General features: G+C 40.7%; 1 protein-coding gene across 12 annotated transcripts in view; it reads left to right on the top strand.

Moving 5' to 3' along the window:
- TRIM2 (tripartite motif containing 2) overlaps positions 1 to 27,118 on the top strand; it is a 117,732-nt gene that overhangs the window by 32,161 nt on the left and 58,453 nt on the right. The window contains exons 1-3 of one of the 12 annotated variants that reach the window (XM_056331637.1): positions 10,975 to 11,100; positions 17,795 to 17,937; positions 19,818 to 20,019. The exons of 5 other annotated variants lie outside the window; for them this stretch is intronic. The gene's annotated coding sequence lies outside the window, so the exon portion shown is untranslated. Of the gene's footprint in view, positions 1 to 10,962; positions 11,101 to 17,794; positions 17,938 to 19,817; positions 20,020 to 22,243; positions 22,741 to 27,118 lie in introns of those variants that run through there. 6 more of the 12 variants (XM_056331683.1, XM_056331610.1, XM_056331765.1 and 3 more) reach the window with 6 other exon arrangements.

The raw sequence follows: 27,118 nt of genomic DNA, 5'->3' as shown, positions 1-27,118 counted from the left end.
CAGATTCCACTGGCTCTGTCTGGACCAAGTCCTTCCTTTGCTAACCTGCAAAGCCTTCTTCAGCTGCCTAACACAGTTGTAAATAGGGAAGGAATAGCCCTGACATTGAGGAAATAGTGTTAGTACAATATGCAATAAGAAGAGCAATATTTTGTGTTGGGGAATTTTTGTAGGGCTGTATGTAAAGGTACTGTCTTAGGAGTGAGGTGCCCATGGGAATACGTATCCTCATACCAGAGAGTTTCCTTCAGTGCCTTGTGAATTCTGTCCTCTTTTGTTGAACTGAGTTTGATGTGTCTTGTTTAATAACTTCCTGTGCTCAAGGTTTGTCCTTATGGCCATCGCTGGTGCAACCCTCTATGTGAATTTGACCACACTACAGATAAATCTAGAGGACTTTACAGAGTATTTAATATCTTTTTTTATTTCTTGGAACAACATACCTCCCTGAGTGGAGTTTCTGTTTTTATCTCTTTACGTGTTATCATCTGTCTTCTCTTTGTAATTGTTGATTGAGGCTTGCTACATAGGAGAGGTGAATGGAGAAGAAAGAACTTTTCAGAAAAGAAATATGTGCAGTGTTTGGTCTCACCTAACCTCTTCCAGAGGTTTTTTTCTTTGTCTTTAATCAAAAATATTGTGCCCAAATCCAGGTGTGTGTTATTCTTATAAATTATAGAAGTTATAGTGGTTTGTAGATGGAAAAGAAAAACAGTTGGAAGTGGACCCATTACCTGTTTTTACAATGAGAACACAAGCCTTTAATTGGTGTCAAAAACTAGTGTCCCAAAGCAGGCTTTCTTTCAAATATTACCCTTGTAGCAGAGGTGGTAAATGGTACCCTGGGCTGCATTAGGAGAGGTATTGCCGGCAGTCAAGGGAGCTGATCCTTCCCTCTGCTGACACTGGTGAGGCCACACCTGGAGTGCTGTGTCCAGTTCTGGGCTCCCCAGTATATGAGAGATGGACATACTGGACGGTCCGGCAGAAGGCCATGAAGATGATGAAGGGATGGGACCTCCTTTCTTATGAGGAAGGGCTGAGAGAGCTGGCACTGTTCAGCTTGGAGAAGAGAAGGCTGAGGGGGGATTTTATCCGTGTGTACAAACACCTGAAGGGAGCGTCTGAAGAGAACAGAGCCAGGCTCTTTTCAGTAGTTCCCAGTGACAGGGCAAGGGACAATGAGCACAAACTGAAACACAGGAGGTGCTGTCTGAACATCAGGAAATGTTTTTTCTCTGTGAAAGTGACTCAGCACTGGCAGAGTTTGCCTGGAGGTGCTGTAGTCTCCATCCTTGGAGATACTCAGAACCTGACTGGACATGATCTGAGCAACCGGCTGTAGGTGGCCCTGCTTGAGCAGGGGGTTTGAAGCAGCTGACCTCCAGAGGAACCTTCAGCCCCGAGTGATTCTGTGGTTCTCAGATTCTGTAATTCTGTTAATGAGTGTCTAATAAAACTAAACATAAATAGCTACAAACATATCAATACATCCTCAGCATAAAAAAGGTAAATCAGAGTGTCAGTGGTGTGCTACACAAACACTAGGGAAGAAAAGAAAGCAAGCTGCCTATATGGCATCAAAAATTCATCTCTCAAATGAGTGTGCATCAGGACACAGTGGTGTTAGTGTACATATTCATGTAATTCTAAAAAAGATAGTCTCTGGAATAAAGCCTCTCCCTGTTGTTTAGCGTTCAGACTCCTACTGCAAAGGAGAGGATTTTAATGGTTCTCAAATAAAGGCACTGAAGTTTTTACATGCAAAGCAATCTGATTTTTCTTAGTCTTGTTCTCAGAAATAACTCAGTGATTTTGGCTGATTTTTTTTTTTAGTGGGGCAAACATCTAGAATGAAAAATTTCGCCCCAGTCACTAAAGACTGTCAGTCTATTAACTGCTGAAAGCAGGAGCACTTAATGGAGAAATATGAAATTACCATGCTTACAGGTGATACTATCAAAATGCACTAAAAATGGATAATTGACAACAAAATACTTCTCTGGGTAGACATCATGGCACTCAGTACCTCCATGTAGCAAGGAGGTTCCTCAGTATAGATGTAACAAGATTTCTTAGAAAAAGTCTGAATGGTAATTCATTCTGTTGAGAATGGTATTAAATATCTCTAGATTCTTCCCCTTCTAAAAAGTGATATTGGAACTTGCTGTAGAGGCTGAGGTTACTGTGGGTGAGGAATGACTTGAAAGGAAAAAGATTGGTCCATACATCTTCAGTTTCGTTTTTTTTAGAATGCTACTGGGAAAATTTAACTTTTTCCTTTATTCAAAAGTTAAACAGATTTTTGAATATGCAGAGTATTTCCTTTTTAGTATCCTGTTATTCTGAATTGTGCACATTACTGCTCTTGAATCCTCTGGTATATCAAGGGGTTCGCATGTGTTTTGTTTTAGGCATCATATCTAGGGATGCCAGTGGGACTGCGTGCAAGATAAACTTCCTTTCTGGCTGACTTGTGCTTTTTGCTTTCTTTAAACTGTCCTCAAAATGACCAAGAGCTACAGCTTTAAAATAACTGCATTAACACAAGCAATTGCTTAATTTTAGCAATTATATTGCAATTATCATCGCCACCTCCTGTGAGGTCTCTTTTGACTTGAGCTTGAGTCAGAAAGCAATCAAGAGCAAGCAACAATCCTTTCAAAGCAAGAAGCCTCATTTAAATGTGCCACATTGCTGATATTGACAAGCACACAGAAAAGCCCAAGTGAATGCACAGAAATTTTCAAGGCCTGCTGTTCATCCAGACACTGGGTACTATGCAGTATTGCTTCACAACAGATTTTGTTCTGTACATGCAAACAGAATCACAGCATGCAAGCTATAATTTAATCCATGTCGTAGACAGGGTCAACACAAAGGCCTTGGTAGAGCACTGGGCTTCAGTCAGGAAGCTGTGACCGTTTAAACAGAAATCAGGGAGTCCTTGCTCAAGGAATGAGGCAGCATATTCATTACTTTTAGACCAATAAGAAGACTGAATGCTGAAAGAAGTGGGCTTTTTTTAGATGAAAGTTAAAAGAGTAGAACAAAAAGCAGACTGAAATGGAATTGATTTCATGTTACTATAAAAACATCATAGTGATATTGGATCCAGGTTATAGTGATTTTAATTTTATTTCATTCTGCGTATATTCAGATCTTTACTAATTTAGATAGTGTTGGTATTGCTTTTGCATATACATTTTACTTTATTTATTTGCTGGAGACAGAATATACAATATCCCCAAACTTTGCTAGCTAGGTAAAAAAAACTTTTAAGTTCCTCCCTCCTCCATTAACATTTGCAAGGAATCAATCTATACATTTTTGTTTGCAAATAAAAAGATATAATTTGGTTGATTTTAGACTCACATTGAGTAAAAAATTAAAAATCACGTTTAATTCTTAGTCACGTCCTTTGTACTTCCATATTAATTATGTGTATGTTCTTATGTAAATTTCCCCCCGTAACTTACAGTTGCTATATAAACATACAATCTCATAAAAATACTTTCTTATGGACAATATGTTTTAAATATGTGCAGAATGCATAACAAAATTTCTGAAACATTTTAGCATTCTGTGAATTCCATTTCTTTTCAAGTCAGTGACAGCATATTAAACAGAGCTCCGTTCTATCAGTATACATTAGTTTAGCAGGTTTGCTTGAGTTTTGTAGACCATATAGAAATTTGTGATAGCATTGGTGCTTTCACTCTGCAGTGAGCCATTTGTCTACAGACTTGTTTGTTGTTCATGCCTTTAATAAGAACCTTTGTACGCTCAGTCTGCTGAGATTGTCTGTTACCCGTTTTTACCTAAGTTCTTACATGTGTGATTGACTGAAGAATTACTCTGGGATTATTTTGACCTTCAGTTCAGTTTTCTTAGGCTGCTATAAAATGGCATGACATAATTAAATCCAGACATGGGGGTGGTTTGGTTCTGATTACATGACAGTTTTAGCCATATGCTGCTTGGATCAGGGGACTTTAATTGGGTTCTCCTGCATGGTTAGAGTTTGTAATGTCTTTTGATATTAAGGTCTTCTTTCTCTCTCCTGCTGTTCAGAATACCTCTATAACAGAGCTTTGCTTAAGAACTAGCACGGCCCTATTTTTATAGGGGTATGGGTAATCACCAGGAACCTCACTTGAGAACACCTGGAATTCATCAAAATTCCCTCTTACTAGCCCGTTATATGAGGATACTGAAAACGGACTGTCGTGTTTGCTTGCAGGCTTCTGTAAGTACACATCACCATCCTTTAAATGCATTTCTTCATTCAAGTGAATGATTCTGACCTTTGTTGTGCCTCTGCACTCCATTCCATTCCAAGTGTTTAAATTATTTAAGTGTTTCCACATGCTGGGTAACTAGCACACTTTCTCTAGGCTTGCTGGGTAGAAAGGGGGTGTAGAAATAAGCTGGGTATAGCATCTTTCTTGGTATCCCACTCCAATTCAGCAAGCAGGCAAACGACATAAAACACATGGATAGTCTCATTCAGGGAGAGGTAAACCGCTGATCTACATTGGGAGTGGGAAGGACAAGTCACATCTGCACCGTGAGGCGCAGACCACTCTGGCCATTATTCAGGGTAAGTGTGTGTGTAGGGAGTTAATTCCTTTTAGCTCCTGGTTAAATCCATGGCTGACCTCATTGATGTGACAGTGAAATCAGCGGGAGTTCTCATATGCATGAAAGAAAGGCATGTATTAAAGTGCTTTCTTTGAATCAAGGTCACTGCATTGCTAATCTGAGCAATTTTTCCTGTGATGGGCAAATGCATTCTGGTCTCTGAGCATCCTTTGCTCTTGTTGATGCAGAGGTTTGGTTCTGTGCCAAAGAAGCAAGTGGGATGTTTGCTGCAGAGTTCAAGATGAATAGGGTTTATAATGGGAGCAGGAGCCACTGCTATCTTGAAGGCAGTCTTTTAATTAATCATATCTATTTGTTGTATGACAAAAGAGTTATTTTGAATATCTCCCTTGAGTTCTTCTGTGTGAGCAGCAGTATCTCAGCCAACACAGAAGTGTGAGGAGCTGGGGAAGCTATTTCTTTTTGCTTGTGAACAAGCCCACATTGTAAAGGTCATACCTAATAAGGGAGATGGTATGTTTTTTCATACTGATTTATCTGTTGAAAAGATACTGCTGGAAATGTTTATACTACTAGAAAAGAGTTCCTTGGAGACAAGTCATCTTGTAATTTGAAATTAGGGTGGATTTGTGTGCTGCTGTTGTCAGGGGCTCTTTTTGGAAGCACCTGAAACTCTGAATGTAGGTCTGCTTGAAAGCCAAAACGTTTGTCCTTCTGAAATATTTTTGTGAACTCTAAAGCTAATGAACTCTAAAGCTAAGGACTATTTCAGTACTGTTTGGAAAATCCCACTAGAAGTGCATGCATCACCCCTGGACAACAGTGGAATGTAAATGTCATATCTAGATTCACTCACAGAATTTAATAGAGAAATGCCTATAGTGGAGTATAGCATGGCTCAAGGTAGCTTATAGCCAGCTTGGGCATAGAAGCACAGTTATGGCAGCATGGTGCCCAAGACAGGCTAATTTGCTTTACTTCTTGACTGAGTTCTCTAGTACTTCAGCAACACATGTACTAGACAGATATTTTAGTGCTAGCTTTGATATTTCTTGCTACCCTGCCTGTCACAGTGCAATCTAGACAAACCTTGAGGCTCAAAACCTCTCAGACTACCAAACCACCAGGTGAGATGTGAAATTGAGGCCCTTAGTCTGCAAGTAACGTAAAGCACACCTAACATGGCAAATGAAAGGCATGTGCAAAGAATAGTTTGTACTTGAAAGGCCTCCTCCAAGCCCTGTGGCAACTGGGGCCTGTGAACCACCTCTTACCAGGCCACAGGAGGAAATAAGGAGAAAACTTGCAAAGGTGAAATTTGAGGTTGTATGGTTACTGTGCTCTACAACCCCAAAGTCAGTCTTTACCCACAGTGGATGTATTTTTGGAGGCACCTCTCCTTTTGTTAGTGTATTTGTGTTTTATTTAGAATGAGTGACCTTAAAGGTGGCAGGAAATTTTAAACAAAACTTATCCTGCCAAAGCAATTACCGTGTTTATTGGCTTTCAAAGGATGCATTTCTCAAGTCAGTAAGGATAGGAACAGTTTGTATGTCCAAAATGTCATCAGTGAGAGCTTCAAAGCACTATAAATGTATCCACACAGTATTTCTGTGACATAGTATTAGCATTTTATATATTTATATATAGAGAGAGGGGTATAAAAGGTGAAATCGCCAGTCCGGATCTAACTGGAGCACCAGTGAGAGTCAGATGGGATAGAAATCATACCACAGCGGTTGATGTACATTTTCTACATAACCCTTGTTTCCTTCCACTCAGCTTCTAATGCTATGTTTATATTTTCGGTTACAGTTACAGTTTTGTAACAATCTGCTACTTTTCCACTCGGGTGAATAGAGAAGCAGTGTCTATGTGCAGTGTGGCATTATTTACACTATTGAGTTCATGCAAGTATCTGTGATCTGATCCTTGGTGTGGCATTACTGATGAGCTTGGAGGAGACACGGCAAGCCTTGAAGAAAGGCAGATTCTAGATGGGGAGCTGGCAGATTACGGGGAGGTCCCAGCAATTGTTCGGCAGTGCAGGAAGGAGTAGTTGTAAGCCTGACCTTTCTCTGTAGAGAGCCATGAAGAGAGAGGTGCTGACAGCAGCTGTTTCACTAAGCCATTTGGAGCACAGGGATATTTCCTGCAGCCAGATGTGGCCTCCAAGGAGTCTTTTCTGGCATTCGCTAGACCTCATGAGGCACCACCAAAGGGTTAAATAGTTCCACAGTGTGTCACTCATTCTCTAATTAGGAAATGGTCCAAGAGCTCAAAGTTCAAAACGCACATGGTCTGAGCTGGGATTAAGCCCAAGTTCCCATTCATTGTAGCTTCATATGTTAGTGTGCTGCATCTGCACATGATCTCTTCCCCTTGCCATTTCTGCCATTTGTTTTCCCTTTTTGAAGAAAAGCGAAACAGTTCATCTACAGAGTTTCACTACTTTTGTCACTACCCAAAGTGTTTCATTGCCTGAGCTTGTGTGCTTTCTGGGAATAACTTGTGACCCACTTTATAATTGAAACCAGGCCAGTAAAACATGACAAAAATGCTACTGCATCCTGCAGCATCTGCAGCTACTGCTGGAGAAGCAGGAGAGGTCTTCTCCCAGAAAAGGCATAGATGTGAACCGGTCAGGCTGAGCCTCGGGGGGCCTGAGGTTCCTTGTTGGCACCCAGGGGAGAAGCAGAGGACAAGCAAAATGGCATGCAGTTAGCATTGTGTTTTGAGAAGAAAGGGTGGAGTGAGGCTAGGCTGAGGCCACAAAAAGGGAAAGGAAAAAAACCAATTTTACCAAGCAAACAATAAATGGTAGAAGCCAGATACATGGATAGTAATAGGGAAGGGGATACAGTGAAAATGTTACCCCATGGAGCCTGCAACCTAGGGACTGGGCAGTTAAGTTCTGATGATTCATAACACAAATACCTTCTGTTTTCAGGTGCAGACAAATGTTTCCTTTTTTTGCTCACCAAAATCTTTCTCCTATACATTTTTTTCCTAAGAAATCAAATAATGACTATGTTTTCAGAAACTTCATTTGATTAAAACAGTGTCTCACCTTTCTGTGGGAAATACATTTCAATAAAACATTTTAGTGCTTGCTGGAAATCAAACAAGGGGTTACAGGAGCTTTTGAGACCTTGTGTTTAGGAGTGGCGTGGTTATGGGACTCATAGTTTTAGGTTTCCCCTCAGAATGGATGGTAGCTTCTGGGGATGACAGCCAGCTTTCTGCTTATGAAAAAAAAAAAAAAAAGGTGATGATTGTGGTCTCCACCTCTTTCCCTCTCCTTCTTCTAGCCACTTGTGTTTACTGCTTCCCTCGGCTGGCTTTTGTGCTGTTTAGTATGGCAGGGAGATGAGTCAGATGATTAACCTGTCTGAAAAACATATCCAGCAAGACAGATTTGGTCTGTGAGCTTTCACACCGTTCCTGGAACATGTGTAAGGGAGGGGGCAGGCCTGTGCAGCCGGGAATGGCAATGAAAAGAAGGGGCAGGATGAACCTTTTGGTAAAAGTAGGCTGTTAAATCAGCTTGGCCATCTCACTTAGCTGGTGCTTGGGTTGGTACCGTTGGCAGTGCTGGTAACAATTTTCCTACATCATACAAGACTTAAGGACGAAGAGACAGCTTCACCCTTGGCATAATTCTATGAGCGGAGTCACAGGAGTTATACCCAGGGTGACTTTGTCTAAAGTGTGCCTTTTCAATGTAGTCCGCTAAATCAGCTCATTCTTGCTCTCTCTTTTGTGTCTTTGTTTGTGGCTACACTGAATTAGCATCTTAAATAAATTGCCATGGGAATCAGAGATGCTATAGCTAGCTTGCTTTCTCTTAGGCATCTACAAACAGTCTTTTCATAGCAGTCTTTTCACAATTTGATGTACAGTGTTTGGGCACTTGATCCATATCCTTCAAGGGCTTTTGATAGCTATCATGTTGTGTAAAAATACCTTAACAGTGTAAGGTGCATAACATGGTATATGGTTGATGGATAGAAAATTTCTTGCACATGTAATTTATACATGCAGATGAAACATCTCTCTTTCTGGAGTGACTTATCACATATTTATTGCTCCTTATTCTCATTCTGATACATTGTTTCTGTATTTTGTGACACGTGGATTGTAGAAGAGACTAGATAACTTGATTTGATGAAGCAGGGAATTCTCTGTATAGAGGACAAGGTAAAAAAAAGAGCTTTGTAGGAAGAGAGAAGGCTGAAAAGACAGGCCTTGTGGTGAAGAGAGCTGTGGGAGCAGATCAATAAGAAAGAGAAACTCTGAAAAGGCCTTGAAGCTCAGGATAAGAAAGCATGGTTTTCATGGGGAGGTAGGCAATGTGGCTGGGTATGGAACAAAAGATGACCTCAGTTACACAGTTTTCTGTGGAGAACAATACAGGTGCATTGGGAGTAAGATCCAGGCTCAGTAATCACAATAATTAAAGTAATCAAATACTGTGATCACACAGTGGATCTGGGCAGAGATTTACATGTTAAAAATACTAGAAGAAGAGAGTTCTGGCAAAATAATGTTGTTAATGTGGATAGCGCCGGGTTAACTAAGCAGAAATTCTGGATAAAAGTATAGGCAGTGCAGGTGATATATTTGGGTGGCAGCTGATGGAGCTGTGCAATTGCACCAGAATCTCAGATATCATTGAAGAATGTGCCTAGTATGTCGCACTGTGAAGAAAATCTTGCAAACGTGACCCCAGCACACTGTGATGCAGCAATATGTGCCAGAACTTGCACACAGCCTGTCAGCAGAAGCCTGAGAGCTGCGATATGCCTTCCCATCTGAACAACGTGTAAACTTCAGCATCTGCTTCTTTACCAAAGCGGAGGGGGAGGGAAATGACTTGTGCCAAGACTGTACAGTAATGAATGTGGTGTGACTGGACTGCTTTAATTTGTCCCCAGAAAAGGATCTTAAAATTAGGAGCTGTCAAGGCATTTAATACTGTATGTCTCAAACACAGGGTAAAATACGAGACCAGAGAAAAGCAGTGAGCTGAAAAATAGAAATGCATGTTTATAAATGCAGGAGTCAATAGTAAAAGCTGGATAGAATATAACAGGAAGTAAGGTGCCTTGGGACGTAAGAGAGGAAGAGGTAGGTGCGGAGAGAAGAATTAATCAGAAAGGTCAGAGCGAAAGCCCAGTAGATGGCATGGATTTTAAGAAGGATTTTAATTATTTCCAAAGCAGAAGTGCTCGAAGAGGCTGAGGCTGAAGTACAAAGCGCGATATTTATGCGAGGAGGGGGGCACTATAAGAGACTTGATGAGACTGTTTTGGCGGCAGACCAGCCTCACAGCCAAACTAGAGGCATAAGAAAGTAGGACAATCTGGCAGGAATTAGGATCAGCAGCTGTAAGCAGGGTATTCAATTAACTAGGAACAACTCGAGTCAAACAACAAAGGAGAGAGGAACTTGGGGAGACAGGTGGGATCATAGATGGCTGAGGTAAGATCGGAGGGAGCTTAAGTTTCAGGGAGTATTCACTCCATGCAGTATCTCTTTTGTCTCTTTGTTAAGATCGCTAAACTGCCAAGGAAGTATTTACTTCCCTGCAAGATTACCTTTCCTTGAAATGATGTGGGGGGACAGACAGGTGAGCATGGTGTGGTGCTGAAGAAAGAGGAGACTCAACACCTCCCCTTCTGACAGCATTCAGTTGCTAGATCAGCATGGTTGTCTCACAGAGCCTTGCCTTAAGGTGCCTATGTTGTGACTGTGCTCTTTTGGGATGGTAAGGACCAAAAGAACAGGCAATTAATACGGAGGTGAAGAGAAGCAATCATAGTAGAATCAATGAAGGTCGGGGGGTCAGGTCACGAAGGTCAGGGTAAGACATTTGTGACAGAGAAATGAGAAACCCTAGTGTCAGCAAACAAGCGAGTTAGGAAATACAAGAATAAGAAAAAGGGTGGAGAGAAGAAAAACTGGAGACTTTGCAATTGAAACTTCTTTACAGTGAATTTAGGCTAAACTTAATGCACAGTTTTTTGTTTGTTTGATTGATTAACCTAAAAAGAACAATGCATTGGGGATGCCTGTGGGGTTTCTGTGTGTATGACTACACAGCAAACGTGCTTTTCCTGAAGTGACTTACTGATTATTTTTTTTTATTATTTCTGCCTTAAGCATTTTACTGCCTAGCAGTACATCGTCAAGCACTAGCCCTTCCTAGTCAGTCCCTCTTGTTCCCCTGCTTAAGAATGAAACACAATATCTTGAACACCCAGAATGCGAAGAAGCTAATCATTGGCTCGCATTGTGGCTGGCAGGGCAGGCCCGCCTCTTTGGCTTGTGCTGACAAGCTGTTTATGTTTGTGCAAGGCCACCCTTTAACTCAGCTGCCTGATGGCCATAATGGGACCAACTGTCTGAATGCTGCAGGGAGCTAAATCTTCTGATCAGAGGCACAGTGAGTTTCAGTCTCTGATACTCCTGCGTGGACTCTATGGAACACTAGTAAGTAGCCTTCTGTCTCATTGTGGCTTTTCTCACAAGACTAAGGGCATGTTTTAGCAAGGCAGGTAGGTGCTGTCATTCAGAGAGGCAACTATTAAATATTTTCCTCTGAAGTAAAAGAGCAGCTACTTTGTATGCAGTGTCATGACTACAAGGACTACGCTATTTCAATCTCAAATGAGACCTTCCTGGGAGGCAAGAGGGAAGAAGTTAATAGGGACACAACCCATTTAAACTTGCCAGGTTATTTTTTTATATGACTTTAATTAATCTGCATCTAGTTCTCATTTTTAGCTGCGTTTCCAGTATTTGATCGTCCAGTCATGTTTCAAACAGCAGCAATTTTCACAAGGTCGTAAGTGGCGTTGTTTGAAAAAGTGTGAAAAGGCTAGAAATGGGACACTGTAAAAGGAATGCTCCCAAAAATGCTGATATGAGCTGTCATATTCTAAGATATATGCCTAGCAGTAGAAAAAGCAAAGTCATGTTCAGAGATTTCAGTCCTGTTTGCTGGCTGCTATTAGGAAATGTCTATACCTCCATAGAGTAAAAAACTGCAGATATGGAATGAGCTTGACTTTTTGCATCTTTAATATCTCCTTTCTAATGTTCAGAATTTTAAATAAAATATTCCATGTTTGAACAGTATTCTTCAGCTTAGTCCTGCATTGCAAATATTGATCGATTTTTCAGGCTTTCTCTTTTACCTTTTACACCAGCAAAGAAAATCTTAATGTCCCTGTCAGAGCTGGACACCATGCAGAATCTCGGAACTAGTCCATCCCTGAAGTTTTGGCAAGTCTGTGTCTATATTTCATGTGGTAGCTGAGGAGTTCATCTGTAGACCTCATTTTATAAATGAAGAACATAAAGATGTGACAGATTAAGTGACTTTGCCATCACAGTAGAGCAAACTGTCAGCACTCAAGTTTATTACTAAGGTCACTGTACTATATTATTTCTTTTTCTTCCTTTCATTTATTTTACAAAATCCTATTGGGCAGTGTGAATAGTAATTTTTAGGGGTGACTCTGTGCACCTCACAGAGTTCAGATTGGAGAAATACCTTATGATTTGCTTGCTTATCCAGACTGCTCTGAGCTCAAAAATGTGTGGGAAGCCTCAAGCAGAGTAGGCTATAGCATTATTTTCAGTTCATCCTTCTTTTGGTGTGGCTGGAGGCTGGAAATGTCCCATATGGCATTATGACAGCACTTCAATATTGCCGGGATGGATGGTCCTTTCTCCAGAGTACTACTGCTTCAGCTCTCTCCTGAACCACAAGTGCCAGGATCTTGAGAAAATTCAGCTGCGGTTTTGAGTTCATGATAACTGTGTGTGGGGAAGATGCTGTCGCTGTAAGTAAGCATGTTCATTATGCCTCTTTTTAAAAGCACAGGAATGCGCTGCACAGGAAGAACCTTACCTCTAAGTTTCAATCAGGTCTTTGTTAGTCTTGAGTCATGCCAAAAAAATAAAAGCAAATCAGAAGTGAGGCCTGATGCCATGTTCTTTTCAGCTTGTCTAGCTTGCCCTCTATGGATGTACCCAACAGGGGGATGCCCGGAGGGTTATGCCTTCATCTTTGCCATGTTGCTTGTGTTTTGGGGCTGTGCACAGCTTCTGCAGACAATCTTGACGCAGCCTGGAGAGCTTTGGCTCAACTCTCCCACTCATCTATAATGCTTTTAAGGACTGCATCATTCAGCGAGTCTTGAATTCCAGAGGGCCAGTCAAGCAATATTATTTGTAGGAAGCAGTGGCTAAGAGACAGTTAGACAAACTTTCAAATAAAACTGATGGGCAGCTGTTGCACTTAGTACGTGGGTCTTGATCCTCACAGTTGTTCAGCTCTGAGGCTGAACCTCCTCTACAACAATACAGTGCATGCATGGTAATGTATGAACTAAAGCTAATTACAGCAATAAGCTGCTTCTGTGTCAGGCTGTGAACACAAGCCAGAGGTTTTCAGTCACTCTCTCTAAAGTATCAGATAGATACTAAGTCTTGATTTTTTGTCTATAAATTAAGAAAGCAGGATGTCAGTACTTCAGTAACAATGAAAGCCATGAGATACACATCAAGCATAAATATGCACCTAGGAGTTTTTGCTGTGCTCTCTCAGTATGTAGTTAGGAATAATAAATATGCTTACCGCATTGTCTCTCTCTTGACTAAAGAAAGAACTCCCTTGTGCATCATGAGCTCAGTGCAACATGGGTTGCTCTATAGGGGCAGACTGTGCCTGTTTGATTTACATCAGGGTAAACAGGCAGAAGATTAAAATTGATTTGTCTTTCTCCCAGAGAGATAATTTTCAAGATGTATTCACAGGGCTTGCTAAAACAGGAGGCTGAATCAACATCCTTCATAAAAAAAAAAAAGCTGGCTTCTATGGACTGCATATGCTGTAATTGTACTTTCTGGTTCTGAGATGGTAGGCAGTTTGTGAAAGCAAAATGATTTCCTAATATCCATTCACTGAGCTTTCAGGTAGCCTGGGAAGCATATCATCCTCAATCTACAAAAGAGGGAAATGAAATCTGCAAGAAAGCTGGAAATAGAGCTAAGATCTGCTTCCCAGGGCTGTGTTTTTACTGCAATTCATTTCTCCCCCTGGCTCTGTAGGTGCACTGTATGTGGACTGTGGGATCCGTTGCCAACATTTTCCTGTGGCTGAGTCTTTAGTCTGCAGTTCTGCAGTCACATTTGCAATATAGCTATTGTTCAGTTATTCAGCAGTTAATGCAAGGTATTAATTTGGGGTTGACTGAAACCCTGACCTCTTCCCAAATGTACTTGCAGTTACCAGATTACAAAGCCTGTAACATTGAATCTGATCCACTAGATTTCCCCTTCTTTGCCCTTGAGAATGTCAGACCAGCTCCCAGAATGGATCAATCTCTTGGGAAAGAACAGCTCTCTAGATTAGTAAGAGTTTTGAGTTTCCAGAGCTTAATTCATGACACTGAGCATTTGAATTCTTAGTGAAAGCAGGAGGCTTTAAGGGTGCTTTTCATCTCAGGGTTTCAGCTTATTAGCAGGTACTCCGCTGATGCGTGATGCTTGATTAAGGTTACATAAGAGAGAGCCTGTGTGTAAAGTACCACATGTGCCCCCTCCCATCAGCTGAGTCTGACCAGAAAACTGACTTTCAGGTAACAGGAAAAGTCTAAGGGCCTGAAAGAAGCAGTGGCAGCCTTCTGTCAGGTTTGGATAGACTTGCTTGTAAAGTCACTCACCATCAGTACTTGGGTCTGTGAAGGGATAGAGACTGAGATCTGCAAGCAACCCCTTAGCAGCCTCCTTGGATAAGTTGTCCTCTCTTTTAAATCTGAACCCTCTCACTAACACTTTCCATGCTAATATCCTCAACTTTTACCCATACTTATGAAAGCTTTTAAAATCTTTCATTGTGTTGTGGTTGGTTTTTTTTTTTTTTCAGGTCCATTTTCCTAGGTATTAGGTCCTTTTCTAGGTAAGGGATGTTGTTGCCACTAGAGTGAAACATACTGGATGGTTCTAAAAAATGAAAAATGCTGAGCATATGCAGCCTTTTCTATTAAAAAAGAAAAAGCAGCAGGGTTGTAGTACTCAGATCTCATTCATACATCAAGAGTAGAGGGTCTCTTTCTAATGTCTGCATTTTATATGCCAAAAGGTGGTATTACTCAGAGAAAGCATTGCACTTAGGAAAGAAAAGGATTGCAAGGCAGGTTATATGCAGAAAATTCATCCCAGGTGAATAGAGGAAATCTCTCAACCAGGAATTTGCCACAGGTCCAGTTCTGTAGAGCAGCCTGTGTGAAATATAATAGAAAACTCAGGTCAAGACAAAAAGAAAAGGGACCACTTCCTACCTTCCTTACCTGTGGCAGAGCGTGAATTGCAGTGGCTAAGTGGTCTTCAGGTCTGTGCTGCCTTAAATCTGTATCTACCAGAGTCCACTGGTTTCTTTGACTTCTTTCCCTCCTGTCTGATGTGCCCAGCCTCCCAGCTGGCCAGCAATGCTGAAAGAAACAAGTATCAGAGGCATCCAGATACTTGTACTGGCTGTGGTCTGTTCCTATGCTGGGGAGATGTTCCCTTCAGCTCCATAGGCAAGCCTTAAGCTTTCTTCTTACTGGAATCACTGGCTTACAGAACAGGCTCTCTGCATTGCTACTTTGATAGTGTGTAAAAGGCAAAGTTTTGCAAACTACCTTCTCTTAGGGTACATGCAGGATGGGTATAAAATTAACTGCAGCCTGCAGATGGTCCAGATTCCTCTCTCTAGCTCACCTCTCTCAGGCCCAGAAAGCAAATTGTAACCCAGTATGTGCTCAAGTAGGCGGGAAATATTCTAGATGCCGCTGCTCCTTCATCCATGAAGGAGCCTTTAAATATTTCTGTTTCCTTCCTTTTTGCCTGTGTAGCTGGGCTGAAGGTCTAAGAAAGCAGCAATTTAAGCTCATAGCATAAAATGTCCCTAATTGAGTGGGTAGCTTGCTGTGTTCTGTCCTGGTTGCTGCTGTCTAAAAGAATTATCACGGCTGTTGTCGGCCTTTTCCTCTTATCACTGCTGGTTCACAGCATGTGAAACTGAGAAGTGTAGTACCCATGAAGATTCAAGGGTTGTACTGCAGTTTTGCTCAAAAAATTAAATCATACTGGGACTCACTTTCTTCCTGACATTTTTCTCCTTACATATCATCTTCAGCTGATGCTTTACCTAATGCTCCCTAAGGTACAGTATAACCTCTTAATGTACCCTAACCCTGTTTGTGATAGTAATATTCTGGCATGAAATTCTGCATGTCTTACTCTGTCAAAACTCACACTAACGGCAATAAGCAGACTGGTTACTTAAGGGCTGAAATGGGTCTGTGAGAATTACGGTCTTTTCTTCTATGTATGGTTTAATTTCTGCTTCTGATTGGGATGCTTAACTTTAAAGTGGTACCTACCTTTGGCCTTCTTTTCAGTTAGTTTTAGAATGTGTAAGAATAGGTTGATAGGTATTTGATGAGGTTAATATTAACTCCAGCACTGCAGTGGCTGAACTTTCAGCATATTAGTTTTCAGACATTGCCTTCCTGAGACCATCTGTCTAAAGAAATCTGCCTCTCTCTCTCTCCATTTTCCCCATCATTTTCTCCTGATAGCCACTCTCCTCTTTCACTTATGCTTGACACTCATATACATGTTGGAACCCAGAGCTGCATCAAGCTTCTCCTTGGTTCACAGTTGCTATGGAAAATGTTATGCTGTCACACTCCAATACACAGATGGGAAAATGTGAGCCAGGGCTACTGTGGCTCCGACTGCAAGGAAGAGGATACAGGAGTGGAAAGAGATGACCACATGAGTAGAAAGAGCAGGGGCAGCATCCTTGTATATCTGTGCAGGTACATAAATGAGGGTATTTGCAGCAGAGATATCTTGTGTTCCTACCTTCCCCAAAGGCCTGCACAGCCTCAAGGTTCTCAGCCTTTCACTCTGTGGAAAAAGAGCTTTTAAAGACACTTCTAGTGTCTCCTAGCCTGAGGCCACTTATCCTTAGAGCCGGTCCCCAGCTCATTCCCAGCGCAGAGCATCTAGCTCCTTGCTGTGGTCCATGCCCCCCTGCCTCGACCACATAGTTCACAGCCTCTTCATCTTTCTGCCACAACTCCTCTCCTCCCATCCTAGAATTACCTTTTTTTCCAGGCCTCCCAGATCCCATCCTCCTTAACCTCTGTGCTCCATGCCATTTAAAATGCTTGTTCTCCCTATCTCACAGTCCTTAAAAGCTTCACCAGAGCCCTTGGCTCGTTGCCATATTCTCCTCCTACTCTCGGTCTTCCTCACTACAGCCCAGTGTTTGTGGTCTGGGGGCTGTTTCTTCTCCCATAGAGTCTCAGGTTCTGCAGTGCAAAGGTCTCCACATACCTTCTTTTTCCTTTCTTGTTGTACTTGAAGGCAGGAAAGAGGACAGGTCTAAACCGGGCACATACTAGCCCTTTGTATGCTGTAAGAGTGGATAGCTCCAGGCAAGGTCAGAGAAAGACTAAGCCAAGCAATTTATAAGCACGGTATATTTCTTAGAAAGCGTAGCCCTTTCTTTTTCTCTTGGCAAACAAAGTGTCCAGTATTCACCACATATCTTGTGAACCAACCTCAGGCCCAGACCTGCCTTTGAGCTGTTTGCTGTGGTTCTTCATGTGCTCATTTCTTTGTGTCACTGGTTACATAGTAACATTTCTGATTCTTGGATGAATGATGTTTTCAAACAAAAAAAGGGATGTGAACGCATTACTTTTGGTTCAGAACTTTTCATGAATGCAGCCATATGAAAATGTATTACATCAGTGTTTCCTGGATACTTGCTTTTGACAGGAAGCTTACTTATGTGAATGAAAGTTTGTGAAAAACAGTAATACTGAGACATGATTTTATAGGAGCCGGGGCTGGTGGTTAATTTCTGACAGTAGCAAACTATGATTGAGCGCAGTACAGAGCAGAAGCGTGAGCCTGGTGCAAACTGAGTATATCCCACCGTTTAAGGGTCATGGTTGCCAAAGAAGTATGACTTAGAGCTTCAAGTAAGTTTACAATCAGGACTGTGGGACTTACCTGCTGTTCCGTGGTATATTTTCATAAGCAGCTGTAGCATTTGGCTCACAGTCTTCTTTCTTCGCCTGCTCTGGTCCCTAATGCCCCACATCTCTGTCAGCTGCAGGACTCGGAGGACCCCTGTGAGCTAATTCACCTCACTCACCTTGCAGAAAATTGATGCATTTTGTCACAGGTCAACTTTCTGTGAGGTGATGAACTGTATCTGTCCACTGGGAGTCCAAACAAGCGCCTCAGTGCAAGGTAAGAAGTGGGAGTGTACAGCCAGAGGGGGAAAGGGAACCTTTAAAAACAGTGTAATGTTTGTGTTTTCAAATTGCATCCTTCCAGTATTTCACCTTCCCTGATGAAAACCACTAGGACAGGCTCATTGCATGCTGTTTTCTGGCTTGTTACTTAAACAACATGAAGTATCCAGCCATTAACTCCTATACTGTGAGCTTCAGCAGGCCAAAAAGGGGCCATCTTTCCAGCTCACTTGGAAGGAAAATGGCTGCGTGTCTCTGTCACCAGAACACTGAGAATAAGATCATGTGCCCCAGACAAGCCCAGATTCCTGCAGTCACAGATTTTAGTGAGAGTTGATGGGAAAAAGTGTCTTAGTGCTATGCTTATTCTCCTTTTTTTTCTGGGGACAACCAGGGGGCTACTGCAGGCTGTAATGAAAACAGCAGTAGCAGTGGGGTTTCTCCAACAATGACATCAAGGTTATAATACATTATGGTTTTGTCTGAGCTGTGTGTTTTCTTTCTGTGGAAAAGAAGTTATAGAATCATAGAATCATTTAGGTTGGAAAAGACCTTTGAGATCAAATCCAACTGTTAACCCAGGACTTCCAAGTCCATCACTAAACCATGTCCCTAAGTACAAGTGATGCATTGTAAAGCAGAATACGTACGTTATAAAGCAAAATACCAAAAGCACTGAAACAGCCCGATCCTCATCTAACAGTAGGAGCAGGCTGCAAAAGATTGTCACACTGTATTGTCTCTTTGGAAGATAAGCTGACAGTTATATGCCTTTCTGGAAGGGGACACTGGGCACCAAGTTGAAGTACTAAGATAAAACACACAGCAAGTGAGGCCAGACCAACTGAATACAAGTTTACATCTGAACCCAGACCCAAGATATTCCATGTACTGGCTTTAAAATGCTGGTGTTAAAATGATTTATAATATCGCAGCTGATTCATCGTCAGTGCCAAAATTGCCATTATTTTATTTCATGAACAGTAAGTGTACTGAAGCTTTGCCTTGTACTCCTCCAACAGTACATTTGTCTCAGTTTATCAGACTTACGTTTTTTCAGTCTGTACAAAGTCTTTCAGCTTGTTTGCATCAGAATTTTCATCTAGGACTTAAACTACGACCAACTAGAAATCTGCATAAATGTATTTTAAATCCTACACCAAGTAGTCTACTGCTAAAATGAAAGGTGACAGCTGAACACAGGTTCATCCCTGGCTTGTTAATCCACCTTCTGTCATACAGGCAATTTCACAAATTCAAATTAAATGGCAAGGTACATCCTCCACCAAAGTCAGACCTTTCACCTGCCACTTTCTTAGTATTTAAAAGGCAGAAGAACAGGATGGAAAACAGGTTGCTTTCACCTATACTTTTGCAATTCAGCAATCCCAATGCAACCAGACTAGACTAGATGGGAGCAAGATCTAGGCCAAGAAAGATGCATATTCTGCCACCTACTGTGCATCACCATCTGTCCATCACTGACTGAGGAGGGGCACTTTTTCCTTGCTTTAATGAACATGCAACGAGGTTTAAAAAAAAACTTTCAAAGATCTACGTACACAGCTGCATATAATCAGTATAATCAATATCTAAACTGCATCCTATTCTACTCTTTTCCTACTGACATAGTTGATCTTGGTGCAAAATCAGGGTTGTTTTCTGCTTACATGGAAACCAACAGGGTTGCTTTGTAGCTGTTTGAAAGCATCCTAAATGGAAGCTACCATTCTTCTGAGAAGGAAAGTTGCTTCTAGCAGGTTGTTTTCCCTATCTGATCTGTTCTTTGCTGTAGTCTTTCCTGTATGAAGCTTTCTACAGTAAATTTTCTCTCACCATCTGACTGATCAATATCTTCCATCTCCATTTTTCCAGAAGACTGCCTCAAAGATCATAGAGACAGAGTGTGAGAAAGTGGGGATCAAGTGATGCCTTAATAATATCCAGGCAACAGTGAGGGGACACACAGCTAGCCTGTCTGGAGGCAGGAGCTATCTATGGACAGTAGGATACTGGTACCCCACATGAATGATACAAAAGGGGGAATGAGGAATGGAAAAGAAGAGAGAAAAAGATGGTAAGGATGATCCTGGAGCTGGGAAAATGAAAGGTTATTTAAAATCAGTCTTCTATTTTTGAATCTTGAGTTTTCTTGAAGTTTTCTTATGTAGCTGTTATTTGTGAAAGCAGCCTTTTCTGTAAATGGACTGGGTTTTTTTCAGAGAACAGATATATTGAAGAGTAACTGAGAGATCAGTGTGAGTTAATGCATTTGCTCTTTGGGAGGACATTCAGTCAGCATGAGCATCACAAACTTAAAGTAATTATTTCCACCTACTCTCCACTTTAACACCATGCATCACCAAAACAAGAGTTCTTATTCCAAAGACAAAAGTCATTCAACCTGTCCTGGACTGTGATACTACAGTGGAGGAGAGAGCCTACATGTCTAGAAAATCACACACGGGCTACTCTGCTGTACCCCGTGAGATAATTTCTGCCCCCAGATTTGGAAGTCTGCTCTACAAGGATCAAGTCCTTTGATTTCATGGAAAATATCAGTCCTGATGAAAACAAGATTTATTCAGTTCACTCCACTTGTTTATTAAGTGGGAGAGGAATAACTCAACTGTTAATAAACCTTGTTTACTCCTGTTTCAAAAATAATGTTATTTGCTTCAGGTGATTGTATTTCCAGCTTTTGCTGCTTACTACCTTGATGAGAAGAGAACAGAAGAGAGGAAAAACACTAGAATGCAGGTCAAAGATGCACAACCATGGTAGCAGCTGAGCAGCAGGGCACATGAAATCTGTTCTCACGTACCTTTTCTTTGTGTGGGGTGCTCTGGTGCCTAATAATAAAACTAAGCTCAAGTGTAGCCTTTTACATTGGATCACTGGATTGTATTTCACTCATCTGAACGGCTGCCTGTTTTCACAAAAGCTGCAGGAATATAATACCTCTAAGATCTCTAGTATTCTACCTGATGTGACTGAAATTATTCAATGGGTTATACAACTATTGGAAGGTATTGTGACAGCACAGGCAAAAATACAGGCAAAGAAAATTTGTTCATAATTTTCTCCTTTGCTTCTACTGATTAGAGAGTCTTGATTTATTTATTTATTTATTTAATAATTCAGCTACTTTTGACATTAACAGTCCATTCGTGTCAATCCTGGATCCAGGTACAGGATGAGTATACAATCAGCATAATCCGAATTGTGCAAAGTTGAAAGTGAGCAAGTGACAAGGCTCAGGACTTTTAGGCAGAGTGTTTACAACGGTGTTTTTATTTTGTCAATGACTCACTGTACTGATTCACCCATGCTTTAGTAAAAGCTGCCTCATTTTGAGACTCTCACTGTTCAAATAGGGTTAAGATTATTCCCATTAGAACAGCTTGCAAAAGTTCTCTGGCAAAACTAAAGACGAAATAAAACTTGATTTTTTTTTCTGTAAATATAGAAATATTTAAAAATATATTTATTATAATTATAAATAGATAAAATTATATACAATTCTATTTTATTTATGATATATAAATAAATATTTATATTTTTAAAAATAATAAAAAACCCCCTGTAGTTTTAAGCAACGGCAACACTTCTTTAAGTACCATAAAATTGGCTTCCTAATTTTTTATTGGAAAAACAATGTTCTTCAGTACTGACTCAAAAGCTCTGAGGTATCCAAAAGTAGAGGTGACCCCTCAAGCCTCTAGTACCAGCATTCAATCAGGGCAGTAACCTTTAAATAGCTGAAAATAGGGACTGAAAGTGACTTAGCAGCTTCAAGTTGTGGACTTTCACTGGGTGCTTTTCAAAATGTGATGCTTTTGGTAAAAATGTGCATTCTTGTAATTAATGGCTCGGATCACCCCAGGGGTTCTTTGTCAAGCAGCTGTCTGCTGACTCTGAGAAAAGAAACCCCACCAAAGCAAACCAAACCCTTCTGACACAATAGATTTGCTTCCCACATGGAAGCATTTAAAGGGTGTAAGTGGGTCAGCATTCACTTCCCTGTTTATAAAAACCAGGTTCTTCTAAATGACTTGCTAAACTGCTGAACTATTTCAAGTAGTGCACGGGATTTCCACTCCCCACCCCCCACACCTTCCCGCCCCATCCAGAGACGCTTTTTGTGCTGGGAGGGGGGGCTATAAGGTTGGTTTGCTTCCATGGGGGGGACCAGGCTGCCACCTTCCTGAGTGGTGTGTGATGTCTCAGCTGCTGGGGGCTGCCTGGGGGGGCATCTGCAGATGCCATCCTGGCATGGGGCTGGCTGTTTATTTTCAAAACCGTTGTACCTCAGCTTACTTGTAAGGCTCAGGCATGGGGACTTCTGCTAGAACTGGACTGTATATATTCCCTGGTTTGCCTGTAATTTGCAGCTTATGAAAACCAGATGGATGACTCCATGCTCTGCAAGTTAGTATAGGAATGGGAGCTTCTGACATAAGAGCAGCTTTTACAGAAAACACTGAGTTAAGAAGATTCAGGCTCAAGCTAGATTGCTTCTTCCCTCCCCCCCGCTTTTGTCTATTTTTACTGCATCATTGGTATGTGTCCAAGGAAAGTCAGCCATATCATTCGGAAATACAAGGGGATAAACTTTTGACTGTCGGATCTCTTCAGGCTGAGAGACTCCAGAGTAAATGAACTGGGAGAGAGAGAGAGAGAGAATTAAAAGGAGAGATTTCTTTAGGTGAACTTTTTTGGTTGTCTGCTCTGCCAACAGCAGTGTAAAATAACGAAGAAACTGCAGCAGTCCTTTCCCACTGTCTTTGTAAACAATGTAAGTTACCCTTTCACACTCGTCTCTGTCTGTGTGCTTTTTCTGCTTTTGAGTATTTTGTGAGAGCAGCGGTTTTGCAGCGAGTGAGCTCTTGCCAGGAGCTCTGCTGTGTGAGCGAGTGAAGGGCTTTGTCTGTCTTTCTCTTCTGGAAGTCAGGGCGGTAGCAGGGAAGCTGAGCAGTTTGCCACCACCTTTCTTTGACAGTCGTACTGGCTAAGCTTTAGACGGTTGTCGAAACCTTTAAACCTTTTCAGTATTTGTGCAGAAATGCGTTTGTAGTTGGCAAAAGACAATAGCAAATGTTTTGATTGAACTGTGTGTGTCAGGCTTGCTGTAAGAGCAGGCATTTCAAAAGGGGATTGTGTGATGCTGTGTAAAGAGGACAGGATGTGACAAGGAAAAACAAATGTTTCTTGCTCTTTAATGTTTAAAAGAAATAATTGAAACAGAGCCAAGGAGTTTGCCTAGGAAAGAAATAGTGATGTTTATTCAAAGCAAAATAGTGAATCTGTAAATGTGAGAGGACACTGCCTAGGTCTAATTAGGAGAGACATTTTACTTTTCACAGGTGTTCTGTTTTTTGAAGTTGGCAGTTGGCATTAATATTACTGTATTCTGTTGTTGTGCTTTTGTCAAGAGTAACTTGAGCCATTACCTGATGAGTAGCTATCCATAGGTTACTTACATCAGTTGATTTACCCCCTTTTAGTTTATTTTACTGTTTTCAAGATGCAGTCTAGGCAGACTGTCAGGCAGATTGCTAGGTTTAAGTAAAACCAAGGGATTATAATGCTAATATATCAGATAATACACCAAGAATAAGATAAAAATCACTCTGAACTCAAACATTCATTAGTCCAAAGCATTTACATAAGTGTTCATTTATATGGGGGCAAATAAGAACATTATGGTGGAAGTACAATGACTAAATGAATATTTCTTAGATAAGGATGTGGCATAAGAAACGTTGCTTTCTGTTCCAGCCATAGATTTATGATCTTTGAGGGCCATGGATTTATTACCTGGATAACATTCTGTGGCCAGCTATTGTGATTTAATAATCAGAATTCTTTTTCTTAAAATTCCACATTGCTGCTTGTGTGAGAACTGAAATTAAATTGACTAGTGGATACTGATGAGAGCTTCCAGACAATATGAATCTTTGGAATAAACTTCGGAATAAAATTATAGGGTTTGAAAAGCATATTTTCTTTTTCTGGTTTGGTTTTTAAAAATCTTATAAACTTGTTTATTTTAAAGATAGTCCCATAATTTTCTGGAAGGTAGATTTGTGATATCTGAAGCCTGGACTGGTTACAGAGAGAAGGTACCAGGAAGCTATTGTACCTGGTCTTGGGACTGCCTCACCCTGCTAGAAAACAAAGCCAGCAGAAAAAGGAGGTTATCCCTGTTTCCAGAGAGTTTTTTGGGGACGATCATTCTGTTGGCTGCTGACAAAATAAGTCTTCTGTGCTTTGGCCCTCATCCAAAACGGCTTACTGTAAACCAAACGTTTCCTCAAACTTCTCAGTAAAGCATTTCACAAGCTGGAGTTGTGAAGAAACTCCCTGGTTCGATCTGGACCTGAAGTGCCCACAGTTTGACTGTAAAGAACAGCTTGGCGCTTTCTTAATTGAGGGCTCATTTCAGTTCTTGAGATTCATCCTTTTTCAGGAGAAATGGCTTTGATGCTCCTTTAATGGCTTTCCTCAGGGAGAAGGCTAAACAGAACTTCTTTGTTGCTTCAAGGGACACTACTAACACATGCTGCTTGCGGGCCAGAAGGAAATGTGAAGTGGGTTTTATGACAGAACCAATTCTAGGTTTGATTATAGGGTTTCTGAGAAGAGGGAAAAATTAAAATAATGGAAACATTTATTTCAGCCACCTGGGAAAAATCCTTTGGTTTCTTTGCGTAATTCATAAAGAGAGACAGCATGTAACATGTCAGATATTAGAAGTACATATATTTTTAATGCCTTTTTTGGGGGGTGGGGTGTGTCTTAAATGTTTGTCGTTTTCACAGAAGTGATTTTCTATGTACTATCTAGAATATATGAGTTCAGTGAAATCTTGGTTTGAGACAAGCAGTGTCCATGGTCTGATAGCACGAGTGCTGTCTGAATTCTGCTATGTCCAGCAGCGTGCAGTGTTTGGAAAATCAGACCTTACCTGGACAAAGATGACAATACTGCTGGGGAATTTCCTCAGCCCCTGATAGTATTTTTCTCTGGCAATCCCAGTTTTAGCCTGAAGGTCAGGTTGTTTGCTGGAAAATCCCAGATAATTGGTGTTGAAGCCATCGTGAAAACATGCTGGGCCTGTCTTTGCCTGATAATGGAATTTCATTAATTCATAACAAAACTAGGATTTGGACAGCTTATATAAACACAGTGATACTCCTGATTCCTTTGAGGAAAACTGAGGAATTAAATGAACTGAAAATATTTTGGGTGTCCTAATGCAGAGAACAAAGTGTTGTGCATTACTATAGTGGAGTTGAAATTTAATCATCTGCGTAAAGTATTAAACTTGCACTGTTTTGCCGAAACATGTAATACTGTGCCTAGACACATGAACTATTTATACAAAAACAAAGGCACAGTGTATGGTATGTTAGGATAAATCCTTAAGCCAAGTGTAAAAGAATTGGATTTGATCAGTTGGCAAGCATATTGTCTCATCAAAATTAAGTGTGCATCAGGATACAAGTGTATCTAGTTTGAACTATTTGTTTGTACACAGCAGCAAACCATATGTATTGCTCCAAATAATAAATTCAGTTTATAAAGAATGATTCTTAATACAATTGCATTATAGAGGGTAATACCTCTTCAGGTTGAAATAGTTGTTTTAAGGACAGTACAATGTTCTGTATTATAAACAGCCACTAATTCCAAAGAAGCCCTAAAAATTTTCTCCTGGAATTTTGCCCATCCAGTGTTTTGCAGGGTAACATATATGAACTAGCTTTTTCCAGTTAGCTTTCAAGGACTATGATGAAGAAGGCCAGTGACTGTCAGATTGAAATCCACTATTGCAGATCCTACACTTAGCTGACAACTTCAACCAAAGTTAGGTATGCTATTTCCAGAGACTGCAGGTTGTGTGGTTATGTTATTGCTGATGTTTGTGTGTTACAAAAAACAGGAGGGCTGCTCAGCATTTGAAATGCATTACATGAGTTGAAAAAACAAGGCTCTTGCAACAAAATCAATATTTATTGAAAGGAATAAATGTTTTAAAGGAAATAATGATCGTTTGGAGGTTTCTAGAATGCTGAAGGGAAAAGAACAAGGCTTAGCATTCACATAAATAGACTTTACCTCTCTATACCTTCATTTTTGCTAGATTACTTTTAAAGACACACTTGCTTCTCTTAGAATTTGGGGCCGCTATTCTATTTGCTATGTGACATGAATGGATTGGAGGCAGTGCCTTGGTGTACTGTAAGGTTTATGTTTACATGTGCCTGTAATGGAAAGAGCTGCTTGGTTGCAAAGACTTAGCAAATGCAGTTTGGAAGAATTCCTTTTTATTTTTGATCAACTGGAATAGAGTCCACCTCTCACAGAACAGAACTCAGGATGACCTTTGGAGAGATGAAAATGGCATTTCCTGTCAAATTTTCTGAATTGTTGTATTTCTATAAAGACCAGATTGTATTTCTGTGGTTTAAATAACTAAATATTTATTGTATACTTCGTTACATTAAAGACATTTATCTTTGTTTTCTACCATAGACACTCTCGACATTTTCTGTCACGGGATCTGTAGACATATCCTGGCATTGCATGTCATAATAAGAAGAAGGCAATAGAAGTTTTATTCCAAAGTTTATTCCAAAGATTCATATTGTCTAGAAGCTCTCATCAGTATCCACTAGTCAATTTAATTTCAGTTCTCACACAAGCAGCAATGTGGAATTTTAAGAAAAAGAATTCTGATTATTAAATCACAATAGCTGGCCACAGAATGTTATCCAGGTAATAAATCCATGGCCCTCAAAGATCATAAATCTATGGCTGGAACAGAAAGCAACGTTTCTTATGCCACATCCTTATCTAAGAAATATTCATTTAGTCATTGTACTTCCACCATAATGTTCTTATTTGCCCCCTTCCTTCTATTGCCTTTCCTTCTAATAATTGGGGTGACTGGCGATATTTGGATTGGGCATTGCTTATTTTACAAGGGGAATCTAGCTGGAAGTCAGTAATTTAGTTGTATCACTGTAACAGCAGTCTGTAACTGGAATAGTATAAAGTGAAATAAATGACGTAAACATCACTCTAATGCACTGTGTGGGGATAGCCAAGGATCTAGTCAGCTGAGAAGTCTGCTGCCAACCAGGCAGCGTTCCCATTTGCCAGCTGGA

This window comes from Falco biarmicus, chromosome 1, assembly GCF_023638135.1.
Source record: "Falco biarmicus isolate bFalBia1 chromosome 1, bFalBia1.pri, whole genome shotgun sequence".
Lineage (NCBI taxonomy): Eukaryota > Metazoa > Chordata > Aves > Falconiformes > Falconidae > Falco > Falco biarmicus.
The sequence above is the reverse complement of the archived record's forward strand: the minus strand, read 5'-3'. Positions and strand labels throughout refer to the sequence as shown.